The following is a 17,498-nucleotide window of genomic DNA, read 5'->3' on the forward strand; positions in this document are numbered from 1 at the left end:
TCCGTGGGGTCTCATCTTCCTCTTAGTTGGTGGCCACTATATGGGTGGGTGGGGTGGGTGGTTTTGGGTATAACAGTCCGTGGGGTCTCATCTTCCTCTTGTTTGGTGACAGCTGGACACGTATTGGGCAGTGATCTCCACAGTGGCCTCTTCTTCTCCCAGTAGGATGTAGAGTTTCCTCTTCTCCTCTGCTGATGTGAAGTCTGGGATGTGGGCAGAGAATCTTTGGAAGTAGACTGCCCTCACAGCTGAGTATTTGGTGCAGTGTAGCAGGAAATGGGCCTCGTCTTCTAGGGCCTCCTGGTCACAGTGCTGGCACAGTCTGTTCTCCCGTGGCTTGTACATTGGAGGTCAATTCGCTACAGTGGTTTTATGTGTTTACCATGGGCGATGGCCTCTCTAGCCAGCCAATTTATGGGCCCTAGATGGAAGATGTCCATGGAGGGAGCGAGGGCCTATGACCCTCAGTTGAACCAGCAACGCACATCTCTCCCACCACCTAAGAAGACACCCTTCTTTCTCAAGATTTTGCAAGGAGGGAGGGAGGTGTGGGTGGGACACTAGCCATATCCTGAAGGGAGACTTAGATTCTTGGTCATTCAGAATGTTCACTCAGCAAAGACTCGGCCACGGAGCAGCAGAGAGTGCACTGCCTCTGGGACTACATGTAAAGGACACACGTTGCTTGGACTGATTTAAGAAGGCGCTCTGTGGCCTGGGATGAGGCCCCAGCGAACCAAACCATCACTTTGTTTGGTATTATATCTCTTCAATTCTCTTATCCCATTTTGTTTTATGTATTGTATTTTACTTTTATATGTATTTTCCCATGCACTGATATATATCTCTGTATATGTTTGTGGATAGTGACAACCCACTCGGGTTAATAAATATAGAAAATTTATAAAGCTCATTTCGTATTACCCTATGAGCCCAGGTACACTCATGGGACGTGAGTGGAAGGTAAGAAAGGTGATCACAGGTGTGCCAAAGTGGCTTTGATGAGGTGAGATCCTGCCTCACTTGGCACACCTGCGCTCACCCTTCTTGCCTTACTTTCCACTCTCACCCCGAGAGTGTCTGAGTCTTATAGGATAACACAGGCCAACGACCAAAAAACTTTTTCTTGAATAATGGGCTATTTCCATGTATTTTTGTGCGCTGAAACTGAAAATGACCTCCAAATTTGTCTATCACTTCTCAGACTTAGACAAAAGCCCCGCACTTTTTTGCCTTTGGCGGAACTTGAACACCAGGACTCCACTGAGCCACCGTGTGGCCCCCTTTCATTCAGTATTTTTTAAAATGGCATCCCATGTCGTTCATGGTTGTGTTACATCTCCAAATTCCTTTTGCTATATACGTGGTATATGGTGAATTTACTGTTAAAAAAAAAACCAGCGGCCTGTGACTGAGTTTGTTAAGAGAGGGTATTTCATGTACTTTGGCATTAGACTTGGAGATCAAGACAAGACAAGACTTGGGCACCTCACAAAGTGCGCTATATTTGTGTTGAAGATTTGAGAAGATGGTCGAAAGGAAAGAAGAAAGTTTTCAAATTTGGCATCCCGATGATCTGGAGGGAACAGAGAGATCACCTTAATGATTGCTATTTCTGCTGCACTGACGTTAGTGGTTACAATTCCAAGAACAAAAAGAATATTTTGTAACCAAACCTTCCATCTGCCATTCGTCTAGTGCAGGGGTGGCCAATTAATTTTCCCGTGGGGCCACATGAGAAATTGCAACGGTTCTAGAGGGCCATGCGCGGCGCAGCAAATATAGCTCCACCCACTTCTCCGCTGACTCTGCCCATTCTCAATCATTTTTCCATATGCCCCACAAAGTAAAATCCTCCTACAGTCACCCTAACATTATACACCCCCCCCTACATTATAATGTTTCCCTCCAAATGTCCCACAGTATTAAGTCCCTCTCCTGGTGCCCCAGTATAAACCAGCAGAAACTAGAGGGGACATTAAACTGGGGCAGCTGGAAGGGGACATTAAACTGGGTGCAACTAGAGGCAGACATGTCCCCCTCCAGCTACCCCCCATGGTTTAATATCCTCCTCCAGCTGCCCCAGTTTGTCACCTTCCATCTGCCCCTTAGTTTAATGTCCCCCCTACATGTGCATTCAGTTTAACTGCCCCCCCTACATCTGCCCCTAGTTCCTCCTTCTTGTTCACACATGCTGTCTCTTCTCTCTTTATCATCCAGCAGCCTCCATTGCCGGCAGCTTGCAGAAAGCACACAGTCCCCTGTGGCTCCGCCCACTAACGAGTCACAGCCTATCCTGGTGATAGACTGTGATGACATCACAGGTCCATGAAAAACCTTCCACTAGCTATGCGGGCCAGATAGAAGCAGTCAGAGAGCCGGATGTGGCCCGTGGGCCACATGTTGCCCAGGTCTGGTCTAGTGCGCCTCAGCGAAGAAATTCCTGTGCATCAACCCTCTGTATTGTTAGAAATTAGAGATGAGCGAGTACTGTTCAGATCAGCCGATCCGAACAGCACACTCCATAGAAATGAATGGATGCACCTGGTACTTCCGCTTTGACGGCGGCCGGCCGCTTAACCCCCCGCGTGCCGGCTACGTCCATTCATTTCTATGCGAGCGTGCTGTTCAGATCGGCTGATCATCTCTATTAGAGGTGCCTTTGGATACAGATTCTCCCGAAAGTGATGGACAGAAAGGTGAAATGGATCCAGAGTTTGAATGTGGTTCGAGCGCTCAGCCCCAGTTGTTCTCCCAAGATGAGTTGAATGACCTAGTGAGGGATCTTGGACTTAGCAAAGAAAATTCAGAACTACTGGGTTCACGTTTACAAGAAAAAAATCTATTGGTCGAAGGAACGTCAGTGTATTTTTTATAGAAAGAGAGAACTGAAGTTTACTCCTTATTTTAAACAGGAAGAAAACCTGGTGTTTTGTCATGATGTCCCTGGATTGAGGACTGCTTTTGGTATACAGTACGAAGCAGATGCATGGAGGCTCTTCATTCATTCCTCCAAAAGAATCTTAAAAGCTCAATAATGGCATTTTTCTTCATGATGCCACCATTAATTATTCTTTATAATGTACTGGGAAGCTGGAAAAAAATCAGAATGGGGTGGATTTGCGACATTCTTACAGGCTTCGGTTTTACGGCGTTCACTGTGCAGCCAAAATGACATGTCCCCTGTATTCTGTGTTTCGGTACGGTTCCAGGGATACCAAATTTATATAGTTTTATTTACATTTTGACCCCTTAAAAAAAATCCAAACCTGTGTTAAAAAAGTTTTTTTCTAAAAGTCGCCGTATTCCAACAGCCGTAACTTTTTTATACATCCGTGTACGGGGATGCATAGGGCGTCTTTTTTTGCGAGGCCGGGTGTACTTTGTAGTTCTACCATTTTCGGGAAATGCTTTTGCTTTGATCACTTTTTATTCAAATTTTTATCAGAAGCAAAACAGTGAAAAAACGGCAGTTTGTCACTTTTGACTATTTTTCCCGCTACGGTGTGGACCGTACAGGAAAAATATTTTATAGATTTGTAGAGCGGGCGATTTCAGACGCGGGGATAATCTAACATGTCTGTGTGTCACAGTATTTAACTACTTTTATATGTGTTCTAGGGAAATGGGGGTGATTTGAATTTTTTATATTTTTTTAAAAATTTTATATATATATTTTTTTTGCATTTATTAGACCCCCTAAGGGTGCTGAACCCCAGGGGGTCTGATCACTAATGCAATGACTCCAGGGTACATGCTTATAGTCCTTAAGAAATCATCAGCCTTCTCAAATGGCTTCCATCAGCAGACCACAACAGGCCCATGCTTTTAGTCCGTAAGAGTCCCTCAGTCCCATCACAATTATAAAAACCATAGAACAGAAATTTTGGTGTAAATGTAGATAGAAAAGTTTCAGACTTCTATAGATAAATATTCCCCATTGTCTGCTGCAGGAATATTTATCACACAGACAGCTCTGCTGCATACACGTCACACACAGACAGCTCTACTACGTACACGTCACACACAGACAGCTCTACTACATACATATCACACACAGACAACTCTGCTACATACACGTCACACACAGACTGCTTCGCTACATACACGTCACACACAGACAGCTCTACTACATACACGTCTCACACAGATGGCTCTATTACGTACACGTCACACACAGACGGCTCCACTTCATACATATCACACACAGACAGCTCTACTACGTACACGTCAAACACAGACTGCTTCGCTACATACACGTCACACACACACGGCTCTACTACATACATATCACACACAGACAGCTCTACTACGTACACGTCACACACAGACAGCTCTGCTACATACACGTCACACACAGACTGCTTCGCTACATACACGTCACACACCGACAGCTCTATTACATACACGTAACACACACAGACTGCTTCGCTACATACCCGTCACACACCGACAGCTCTACTACATACATGTCACACACAGACAGCTCTATTACGTACACGTCACACACAGCTCTACTACGTCCTGATCCAGAGAGTAACTCCTCATCCAGAAAAGATCTACCACACATGATCACATGACTATGACATCATCACAGGTCCTCTCACTCTCTGGGATTTATCACCTACTGAGCAGTTGAAGCAATAACAGCGGTACCTGATCATGTGACTCCTCTCATACATGTCCTGTAACCACGGCTGTTGTACAGGAGGAGGTAGGTGGTCGCTCACAGGCCTGGCAGGATTATTATGGGGCTCTTCACTACTATCTGACACCTGCTCTGGGATCTTATGCGGATTCTCTGATGGGTCACGTTATGGGGCAGTTTTATCAAACGGTCTTTTTCCCGTAGCAGCCAATCACAGCACAGCTTTCATTTTGTGTGTTGCCTTTCAGAAGTCAAAGCTGTGCTGTGATTGGTTGCTATGGGTAACAGAGATCACTGTTTTGGATCTCTCCATAAGTCTGCGGCCCCGGGGGTTTTAGTATTTGGTGACATCTCCTCCATTATACTATTACTGTATATCACAGCAGGTCAGTCACCAGCAAGTGCCCCAGAGACTAACCTGCTGCGTGTATGTCCTGTGTGATCAGAGCCAAGAAGGATGTATCACTGCCTGTACCACGGGGAGATTTACTAAGCAAAATACTCCACAATTCTGTGGTACTTTTTGCCAAAAAAATGGTTAAGGTGCCCTCCCTAAGTTTCTTAGACACAGCGGGTGGAATTCATTAAAGCCGGAACCCTACAGGACGGAAGTCCTGCGATTTGCCCGTGGTGCAAACGCCACAGGAAAAGTCGCAGCGTTTTACAGTAATGACAAAGTGGATGGGATTTTATCAAATCGCATGCCCACTTTGAGGTAAAAACCACGGTGCAGACATGCCACGATTTCCAAAACCGGCGCGTTTTTGGAAATTGCAGCATGTCAATTAAAACTACGGAAACGCTGGCGGTTTCCCCATAGGTATAATTGTAACAGAAAATCCGCGGAGGAAAACTCCCCAAACTTTCTGTTTAAAGCGCTGCGGGAAGAACCATGATGAGTTGCCGCCGCATTTTTTCCCGCAGCACTTTATTGCTAAGGGATGTCCTGTGGGGCTTAGTCTTAAGGAGTTTTCCAGCCCCAAGTCGATCTTTCATACTGTTAACTTTTCGATAGGAAAATCTGTGTGGTTTGACACCCTGATGTCTCCTGTCAGTCGTGTATAATATGATGTAATACAGAAGTAATGAATTTATACATGAGATTAATGTGAGGTTTACAGAGTGGTTTATCTTCTTTACATTCAGGTTTAACTAATATAATATCAAGGATGAAAAGAGACAAGAACAATATGGTGGAGAGTATCCTAAATCTCACCCTAGAGATCATCTACCAGCTTACTGGAGAGGTGAGAGATTCTGATGATGTCATCATTACATCATTCTTATCTATAGTAATAACAGATGATATGACTGGAGAGGTGATGGGCTCTGGACATGTATGGAGTGATATTTATTAATGTGTCTCCCCATATCCAGGGTTACACAGTAGTGAAGAAGACCTCTGCTGGGTGCTATCAGTCCCCTGTGTCTGAAGGCTGGAGGAGAACTTGGAACCAAATCATGGAGGCTCCACCTCTTTCATTGATACTTAAGGAGATCAATGGACAGAAGATCCTAGAACTCACCTACAAGATGCTGGAGCTGCTGACTGGAGAGGTGACACTGCTGGGAATGCTGGGACATTATACAGTAATTGGAGGGGTCGGGGTGATGACTGTATCATTGTGTTGTCAGGTTCCTATAAGGTGTCAGGATGTCGCTGTTTATTTCTCCATGGAGGAGTGGGAGTATTTAGAAGGACACAAGGATCTGTACAAGGAGGTGATGATGGAGGACCACCAGCCCCTCACATCAGCAGGTAATAGACATGACTATATACACATGGACTTCCATTATTTGTATGTACAGAATGAATTCAGTCCCTGTCTGTGTTTCCTACAGGTAGATCCAGAAAGAGAACAACACCGGAGAGATGTCCCAGTCCTCTTCTTCCACAGGATGATCAGGTAGATGGAGATATTCCCTATGATGTGTAGACAGGCTGTGAAGTCCTTGTGGTCAGTCTTGGGTTCTCCAGCAGTATTAAATGTTTATACTTGTGTAATGAGAGGTGGAGATGGAGGATAAAGCTGACCATAGACATTACATGTTGTCCGGATCTTCTCACAATCTTCTGGATATGGAGACTGCTGGTTGGAATAAGGAACCATCAGGTTGGATTTTTACCGATCTGATCCTTTATTTCCCCTGAGACAAACAACCCCGGATGTATCTGGTAGAATCTGATCTCCTCCACTGACACAACCTGAAGCAGGTCTAGCCATGCCGAGTATACATGTGTATGAGGTTCTCGAGGTTGTCATTGAGCTATCATCTAACATCTATGTCCAGCTTCTAGGAGATCTGCAGCTACTTTTCTCAGATAATTTGTTGTATTCTCTGTGACTTCTCTGCCTGTTTAGTGACTTTTACAATACTTATTTCACAGCTTTTGACTCTAGATAAAGATCTGAATGACATTAATGTTATATCTATGACTATAAAAGAAGAGCCCTATGTAAGTGGTGATGAGGAGTGTGAGGAGGACATTCCTACAGGTAATCTTGTATTGGATTTTAGCAACTTTTGTCTGATTTTTAAACAGTAAATCTTCCTATTTGGCCAAATAGTCAATTAAATGTGAATGTATTTGTGATACTTTTTGTTTCTAACAATGCTATGCATATGAAATCTGATAAAATTACATCTGAAATATCTCTATGTATACAAGGCTCTTATTTCACCTTCTGCTGTTAGTACTAATGGTGGAGATGATACATGAGACTGTCCCTACAATCATAACCTTCAAGAGTGATTTGAGAACCTTCAGGATAGTTTATAGAAACCCTGCTGACACTACTGCACCACCTGAACAGCTTGGACCATCCATCACCTTCTGCCGTCTTCTTCCTTCTCTTCACCCTCACAGGTCTTCTGTCCCATTCTATGAGTTGGTCATTAAGCTAGTTTATTGTACTTGTTTCTGTATTTGGTATGTAAACCCTTTTCATATGGCAATATCGCACATGGAATATTGGTGTATAGTTTTGGGTAGTGTGGAGAAGGAAGACAGAACAGAGCTGGAGGGATAGGGGCAACATGGTGGCTCAGTGGTTAGTTGGAGTCCTGGGTTTGAATCCCACCAGGAACAACATCTGCAAGGAGTTTGTATGTTCTCCCCGTGTTTGCATGGATTTGGACCTGGAGGGGATTCCAAGGTGGGAAACCAAAGTAATAAATTATCCAGGGAGATTACCAAGATTAGGCTTATTTTGTTCCCCATAATAAACGGCTGTTAGATTGTCATCTGTTAGCTAATATTATCCAATTAATTAGTGAATTTTGTAAATTTTGAAAATAGTAAAATCCGTTTTGTTATTGTCAGATGACTGTATCAGGAGCTCCGAGGGACATCTGATATCTACAGATTATAAAGCAGAGGATCATGGTATCAGACAAGATCCATATGAAGAGCATGTCATTACCCCAGATATACCCTCAGCCCTTCACAGCAAAGATCTATCATTTGATCCTATTATACACGTCCAGTCTACTGATTCATCACAGACTGTAAGGCAAAATGAAAGTCACAAAAGGAAAGAACATCAAAGAACTCACACAGGGGAGAAGCCATTCTCATGTTCAGAATGTGGGAAATGCTTTATGGTGAAATCACATCTTAATAGACATCACAGAGTCCACACAGGTGAGAAGCCATTTTCATGTCCAGAATGTCGCAAATGTTTCACTCAGAAATCATCTCTTGTTAAACATGAGAGAATCCACACAGGAGAGAAGCCATATTCATGTTCAGAATGTGGGAAATGTTTTATCAAGAAATCAGATCTTGTTTTTCATCAGAGAACTCACACCGGGGAGAAGCCATTTTTATGTCTAGAATGTGGGAAATGTTTTATCAAGAAACCAGATCTTGTTATTCATCAGAGAATTCACACAGGAGAGAAACCATATTCATGCTCAGAATGTGGAAAGTGTTTTGCCCAGAAATCAACACTTCTTAGACACCATAGAGGTCACATGGGAGAGAAGCCATTTTCATGTTCAGAATGTGGAAAATATTTCATGTACAAATCCGGACTTTTTAAACATCGGAGAATTCACACAGGAATAAGACAGTTTTCATGTTCAGAATGTGGAAAATGTTTCACTGATAAATCGACACTTGACTCACATGAAAGAATTCACACAGGGGAGAAGCCATTTTCATGCTCAGACTGTGGGAAACATTTTATAAAGAAATCCGATCTTGTTAAACATAAGAGAATTCACACAGGAGAGAAGCCTTATTCATGTACTGTTTGTGGAAAGTGTTTTAACCAAAAGTCACCTCTAATTTCACATCAGAGAGCTCACGCAGGAGAAAAGCCATATTCATGCCGAGAATGTGGGAAATGTTTTACCCAGAAATCAGTTCTTGATAGTCATATGGGAATTCACACAGGGGTGAAGCCATATTTATGCTCAGAATGTGGAAAATGTTTTACTCGAAAAGCACATCTTGTTAAACATCAGAGAATTCACACAGGAGAAAAGCTATATTCATGTAGAGAATGAGAATGTTTTTGCACTTACATTTGCTGTATACTATTGTTAAAAAATAACAGTGACGCTCGTAATTGTTATCGACTTGTGGCATAAGGGGTATATCATAGATGGAAATTTATTGAACTGAAAATTTATTGAAGCCTTTGTAAAGGTAGTTACAGGAACAGTAGATACATCCATTTTGAAAGTGTCTTGTTAGAGGTCACGCACTCCTCCATAAGTGTTGTCTCCCTTAATTTATACCAGTTGTGTAAGCATCAGATACATATAGGTTTCCGTCACAATGTATGGACAACATCCAATATTGCACATGACATACTGTTGTGTACTAAGATCGTAGTGCATAGCAGCAGTGTGTTTAGTATTATGTTTATTTCATGTGAATATTGTATATATCTCTCTATATTATAAAAATGAATTTCTGTCTGTCTGTCTGTCTGTTCTCTAATGCGAACCAAACGACTGGACCGATCTTCACCAAATTTGGTACAGAGATACTTTAGGTATCCGGGAAGGTTTAAGACGAGACTCCAACTCGCTCGGAGGTACCGTTGCTGAGATACAGCAATCCAAACACAGTGCCCCCCCTTAGCCAATACAAACCTGCAAGACTTTCACTCATATTCCAACTGCAATACACACGGTCACTCCACATGCACAATACAACACTAATATCCAAACTGAGATACACGCGTCAGAGGATTAGATACACAGATCAGCACACAGTATCACACGCCAGAGGATTAGATACATGGGTCTGCACACAGTCCCACACACCAGAGGATTAAATACGCACTTCTGTACACAGTTCCACACACTGAAGGATTTGATACGTGCATCTGCACACGGTTCCACATGCCGAAGGATTAGATACAGGCGTCGACACACAGTTCCACACTCCAGAGGATTAGATACGTGCGCCTGCACACATTTGTACACACCATAGGATTAGATACACGCATCTGCACAGAGTACCACATGCCGTAGGATTAGATACGCACGTCTATACACAGTTCCACACTCCAGAGGATTAGATACGCGCATCTGCACACAGTTGTACACGCCATAGGATTAGATTCACGCGTCTGCACACAGTACCACATGCAGTAGGATTAGATACGCGCGTCTACACATAGTTCCACACGCCGAAGGATTAGATACGCGCCTCTTCACACAATACCACACAGGGGAGGATTAGATACGTGTGTGTGCACACAGTACCACACTTTGGAGGATTAGATACATGCCTCTGCACACAGTACCACAAGCCAGAGAATTAGATACGCGTCTCAGCACACAGTATCACACGCCAGAGGATTAGATACACGCGTCTACACACAGTACCACATGCCATAGGATTATATACGCGCGTCTGCACACAGTCCCATAAACCAGAGGATTAAATACACGCTTCTGCACACAGTTCCACATGCCGAAGGATTAAATACACGCGTCTGCACAAAGTACCACACGCCGGGGGATTGGATACATGCGTCTGCACACAGTACCACATGCCAAAGGATTAGATACATGCATCTACACACAGTTCCACATGCCGTAGGATTAGATACGCACCTCTTCACACAATACCACACAGGGGAGGATTAGATACGTGTGTCTGCACACAGTACCACACTTTGGAGGATTAGATACATGCCTCTGCACACAGTACCACAAGCCAGAGAATTAGATACGCGTCTCAGCACACAGTACCAGACAGGGGAGAATTAGATACGTGCATCTGCACACAGTACCACACGCCAGAGGATTAGATACGCGCGTCTTCACACAGTACCAAATGGCGTAGGATTAGATACACCTGTCTGCACACAGTACCACACGTGGGAGGATTAGATACACGCATCTGCACACAGTACCACATGACAGAGGTTTAGATATGTGCATCTGCACACAGTACCACACAGGGGAGGATTAGATACGCACATCTGCACACAGTACCACATGCCAGAGGATTAGATACGCGCATCTGCACACAGTACCACACGCCAGAGAATTAGATACACGTGTTTGCACACAATACCACATACCGTAGGATTAGATACACGCGTCTACACACAGTTCCACACGCTGTAGGATTAGATACATGCCTCTTCACACAATACCACACAGGGGAGGATTAGATACGTGTGTCTGCATACAGTACCACACTTTGGAGGATTAGATACATGCCTCTGCACACAGTACCACAAGCCAGAGAATTAGATACGCGTCTCAGCACACAGTACCACACGGGGAGAATTAGATACGCGCGTCTACACACAGTTCCACACGCCGTAGGATTAGATACGCACCTCTTCACACAATACCACACTTTGGAGGATTAGATACATGCCTCTGCACACAGTACCACAAGCCAGAGAATTAGATACGTGTCTCAGCACACAGTACCACACAGGGGAGAATTAGATACGTGCATCTGCACACAGTACCACACGCCAGAGGATTAGATACGCGCGTCTTCACACAGTACCAAATGGCGTAGGATTAGATAGGCGCATCTGCACACAGTAATACATGCCATAGAATTAGATACGCATGTCTACACACAGTTCCACATGCCGCAGGATTAGATACGTGCCTCTTCGCACAATACCACACAGGGGAGGATTAGATACGTGTATCTGCACACAGTACCACACGCCGGAGGATTAGATACACGGGTCTGCACACAGTACCACATGCCGTAGGGTTAGATACGCGCGTCTACACACAGTTCCACACGCCGTAGGATTAGATACGCACCTCTTCACACAATACCAAACAGGGGAGGATTAGATACGTGTGTCTGCATACAGTACCACACTTTGGAGGATTAGATACATGCCTCTGCACACAGTACCACAAGCCAGAGAATTAGATACGCGTCTCAGCACACAGTACGACACGGGAGAATTAGATACGCGCATCTGCACACAGCACCACACGCCAGAGGATTAGATACGCGCGTCTACACACAGTTCCACACGCCATAGGATTAGATACGCGCCTCTTCACACAATACCACACTTTGGAGGATTAGATACATGCCTCTGCACACAGTACCACAAGCCAGAGAATTAGATATGCGTCTCAGCACACAGTACCACACAGGGGAGAATTAGATACGTGCATCTGCACACAGTACCACACGCCAGAGGATTAGATATGCGCGTCTTCACACAGTACCAAATGGCGTAGGATTAGATGGGCGCATCTGCACACAGTAATACGTGCCATAGAATTAGATACACATGTCTACACACAGTTCCACAAGCACAATACCACACAGGGGAGGATTAGATACGTGTGTCTGAACACAGTACCACACTTTGGAGGATTAGATACACGCGTCTGCATACAGTATCACATGCCAGATAATTAAATACGCGTCTCAGCACACAGTACCACACGGGGGAGGATTAGATACGTGCATCTGCACACAGTACCTCACGCTAGAGGATTAGATACACCTGTCTGCACACAGTACCACACGCCAGAGGATTAGATACGCGCGTCTACACATAGTACCACATGCCGTAAGATTAGATATGCACGTCTGCACACAGTTTCACTTACCGGAGGATTAGATACGTGCCTCTTCACACAATGCCACACGGGGGGAGGATTAGATACACACATCTGCACACAGTACCACACACCAGAGGATTAGATATGTGCATCTGCACACAGTACCACACCAACAAGGATTAGATACTTGCGTCTAAACACAGTACTACATGGGGAAGGATTAGATACAGATTTACTCCAGGTATCCATAACAACTGATCACAGGTTTTTCAGTGATATCCAAAATGAGATACACATAATCACATGACGCTTATGGACATACACACAAACCACATACAAAATACATCAGTGCAAAATTGGACAATTCTTATGGGGCCACTACACAAACATAAAATGTAATATACCCGTGCGAAGCCGGGTCCTGCCTCTAGTTATGTATATATATATCATAACTTATAATATTTAACAAATATTGTATCCTACTTCGTATGATATTTTCTATCTTGACTTGGGAAAACGATAAACAACTCTTGTTATAGAAATGGTCATTCTTTGTATAGGGGTTAAGTACTGCAGCCTTAGGCTGAGTTTGGACGGGGTTTTTTGGTCAGGATTTTGAGGCGAAATCCGCCTCAAAATCTTGACCAAAAAAACCTCTCTCATTGTAATCAGTGGGAGCCGGTCAGTTCTTTTTTACACAAGTGGTTTGTTCCGGCTCCCGGAAAAAAGAAGCGACATGCTCGTTCTTCAGGCGGATGATGCCGCAAGCAGTTCAGCCTTGGATGTCCACCTGAAGACAATCCCTCCCGACTAGGCCCATTCATTTCGGCCTAATCCGGAGCAGAGTCCCGTGACTGGATGCCGGTGCACTGCAACAGCATCCAGTCGCAGCTACTGTTTTTTTGGTCTGGAATCTGAGGCGGCCTCCGAGTCAAATTCTGGACCAAAAAAACCCATCTGAACCCAGCCTTAGGTTGTACGCACCGTGGAAGAGAACCACTGCTCTAGAAATGTCCTCTATGTTCTGCTTTTTTAGCCACCTCCTCCAGGTTCCAGGTCCTTCTCCTCAGCCTCCATATTCAGCTCTTCAATGTCCTGCTCTCTTAGGCCGGGTTCACATGGAGTATTGTGGCTCGTCATTTGGTACGTACACACCGCGGGATCTTATGCAGGCCGTATACGCTCCCATTGTTTTCAATGGGAGCCGTTACCGCCACAATACTCCGTGTGAACCCGGCCTTAACCTCCTTCTCTATGTCCTTCTCAGCTTCCATGTCCTGCTCTCTCAGTCTCCTTCTACTTTTTTCATTCTCCTCAGCCTCATTCTCAGCTTCCATGTCCTGCTCTTTCATCCTCACTACCCCTCTGGTGTTCACCTCCCTGATCTTTCATGTTCTCATCCTCTACTAGTTCACCCAATATATACCAGGTAGTCTGCCGGAACCACCATTAGTATCAACACCGATACTTGCTTCCCCTACTTCGGCAGGACAGAAAACAGCCAGATATCCCAGACTTTGCACAATGCAGAGCAGGAGCTGAGCTGCACCAGTCTCAGCCTGAGGAGAGCAAGGCTTCACACTGCACCGCAGGCCTTGCTGAACTGGCGGCGGGCCGGGGGCAGAGCTACTACCTCACACAGCAGCTCACACAGAGCCTTCTCCGAAGCCCCTGCTAGCACGGCCGTTGCACAGCTACAAGTGACTGCACAGTGAGTGACCCGACTGTCTGTCAGTGAGAACAGACGGTTGTCACTCCATAAACATAAAGGTGAAATATTAGGCAGCACAGGGGGCCCTTTAAGCTGTGGGAGCCCTGGGCAATTGCCCAGTTTGCCTCCCCTTAACGCCGGCCCTGAACTCACCCTATACATATCTAACTCCGCCTCCTTTCATGACATCCTGCATCAGCAGGTATAAGATTAGGGTGACTATCTGCACATCAGAGACAACAGTCACTACCATCACTAGTACAGAGAGCTATCGAACCTGGTCATTTTACTCCTTGACTAATCCTACACCTGTGACATCATCAGAGATTGCGTCTCGGGTCATATGACGTCTGACGTCATTGAAGATGGACTACTTCAGAGGCCGACAGCGTAGGAGCTGGGAGGTGGGTGCGTAACAGAGGTTTTTTTTCTCCCCCTGGGTCTCCAATTATTATACTCTGGAATCTGAAAAGACACCTGAGTATAATAATTGTTTATGGGTGTCCACAGTGGGGCAAGATACTGTGTGCAAGGGCCCCTATGGGGTACAATACTGTGTGCAGGGGCGACTATGGGGAATAATACTGTGTACAGGGGCCACTATAGGACATAATACTGTGTGCAGGAGCCACTATGGGACATAATACTGTGTGCAGGGACCACTATGGGGGATAATACTGTGTGCAGGAGCCACTATGGGGAATAATACTGTGTGCAGGGGTCACTATGTGGCATAATACTGTGTGCAGGGGCCACTATGGGGTACAATACTGTGTGCAGGGGCCACTATAGGGAATAATACTGTGTGCAGGGGTCACTATGTGGCATAATACTGTGTGCAGGGGCCGCTATGGGACATAATACTGTGTGCAGGGACCACTATAGGGAATGATATTGTGTGCAGGGGCCACTATAGGGGATAATACTATGTGCAGGGGCCACTAAGGGACATAATACTGTGTGCAGGGGCCACTATGGAGGATAATACTGTGTGCAGGGGCCACTAAGGGACATAATACTGTGTGCAGGGGCCACTAAGGGACATACTGTGTGCAGGGGCCACTAAGGGACATAATACTGTGTGCAGGGGCCACTATGGGACATAATACTGTGTGCAGGGGCCACTATGGGGGATAATAGTGTGTGCAGTGTCCACTATGGGGCATAATACTGTGTGCAGGGGCCACAATGGGGGATAATATTGTGTGCAGTGGCCACTATGGGGCAAAGTACTGTGTGCAGGGGCCACTATGGGGCATATTACTGTGTACAGGGGCCACTATGGGGCATAATAGAGCGCGTAGGAATGCGCAGGAGGGGGTCAGTTGAGGTCTTTGGTGTCGGTCGGGGGGGAGGGCCCTTGTCAAAAGTTCGCCACGGGGCACCGCCATTCCTAGTGACGCCATTGATCGTGATCCTCCTAGTCCTGATACACTGCTATATAATATAATATGTATCGTACTGGTGATCACGCCCCCTAGTAGTAGAAGACATCATCTTTATCCCCTTCCCACCGCGGGTATTTTTCAATTTTAATTTTTGACTCTCCCATTCCAAACCCCACAACTTTTTTATTTCTCCGTTCTCAGAGCCATATGAGGTCTTCATGTTTGCAGGATAAATTTTTCTGCATGATGCCGCCATTAATTATTCTGTACAATGTAATGGGAAGCTGGAAAAAAATTCAGAATGGGGTGGAATTGAAGAAAAAGTGCATTTGTGTGACTTTCTTACGGGCTTTGTTTTTATGGCATTCACTGTGCAGCCAGACATGTCACCTGTATTCTATGTTTTGGTACGATTCTAGGGATACCTAATTTATATGGTTTTATTTACATTTTAACCCCTAATTTTATTTCTAAAAGTCACCAAATTCTGACACCTGTAACTTTTTTATACTGTACTTCTGTGTACGGGGAAGTATAGGGCGTCTTTTTTTGCGGGGCCGGTGTACTTTTTAGTTTTACCATTTTGGGGAATATTTATTGTTTTGATCACTTTTTTTTCAAATTTTTATCACAGGCAAAACAGTGAAAAAAATTGAGGTTTGGCACTTTTGACTTTTTTTTCCCGCTATGGCGTTTACTATACGGGAAAAATATTTTTATAGGTTTGTAGACCAGGGGTTTTCGGACACAGGGATACCTAATGTGTAGGTGTTTCACAGTCTGGCTGTCATGCGTGTGTCGCCCTGGAGCTGCTCCAGAAGCCCGGCGATCACCAGCAAAATGGCGGCTCCCAAGTGCTGCCGGGAAAATGGCACCTTGCTTTGACCGAGGTGCCAGAAGGGTTAAAGGGGCTCTATCATTAGATTTTACGGTTTTTAGGTAAACATATGCCTGAATAAGGCTATTATGCCTGAAGGCTATTCAGGTGCTGCTAATCGTTTTTGAAACACCCCCTCCCTCGTTTTTCTGAATTAGTCCTACCGTGTATGGTGGACGTTCTATGCACCCCTCCCCCTCCCTGAGATGACAGAACCCTAACATGAAGTTTGAGGATCCTACTGACTTTTGCGCAATAGATATCAGAAATTGATCATAGGTCAATGACTTAGGACAGCTAAATGTTCTCCCTGACATCATTATTATCTCATTAATGGTGACTCTTTTGATTGGTATGAAAGATAATTCATCTCAGGAACAGGAAACCCTAAAACCTCCTCACCTACCTTAGTGATTCCAGATGACCTAGGGCCTAGCACACATGTCTGTGACTGATTCGTCATCCAGATCTCTGCCCAGCACCACACCTCTAATGAGGTGAGGTGAGGCGACAGCCTCAGGCGGCACTCCAGAGGGATGACAGCCACGTGCGATTTTTTAAAAAACTTTTTTTTTTTACCTATACTAACGCAGGAGAGCGGCCGCTCTTAAAACAACCTGAGCGGCCACTCTCCTGCGCTAACCTCTGCGTCCCAGTACAGGCGTCGTCATCACACCGCCTACGCTGAGACACAGACATCTTACTGCCAGGAGAAGAGGAGGCGGCAGCGGGAGCAGCAGCGCGACCGGTAAGTAAAATAACTTTTCTGTTTGTTTGTTTTATAATAGGCTGCTACCTGCTGGAGCATCCCCAGCATGTAGCGGCCTATTTACCAACCTC

At 45.0% G+C, this 17,498-nt stretch overlaps 2 protein-coding genes across 2 annotated transcripts in view; one reads left to right on the forward strand and one right to left on the reverse strand.

Annotated features, from left to right (window-relative positions):
- LOC142195595 (uncharacterized) overlaps positions 1–17,498 on the reverse strand; it is a 704,678-nt gene that overhangs the window by 549,780 nt on the left and 137,400 nt on the right. The window lies entirely within an intron of this gene.
- The window catches only part of LOC142189760 (uncharacterized), a 207,115-nt gene that overhangs the window by 132,717 nt on the left and 56,900 nt on the right, over positions 1–17,498 (forward strand). The gene's annotated exons all lie outside the window — the stretch shown is intronic.

Source organism: Leptodactylus fuscus, chromosome 1 (assembly GCF_031893055.1).
Source record: "Leptodactylus fuscus isolate aLepFus1 chromosome 1, aLepFus1.hap2, whole genome shotgun sequence".
In the NCBI taxonomy this organism is placed as follows: Eukaryota; Metazoa; Chordata; class Amphibia; order Anura; family Leptodactylidae; genus Leptodactylus; species Leptodactylus fuscus.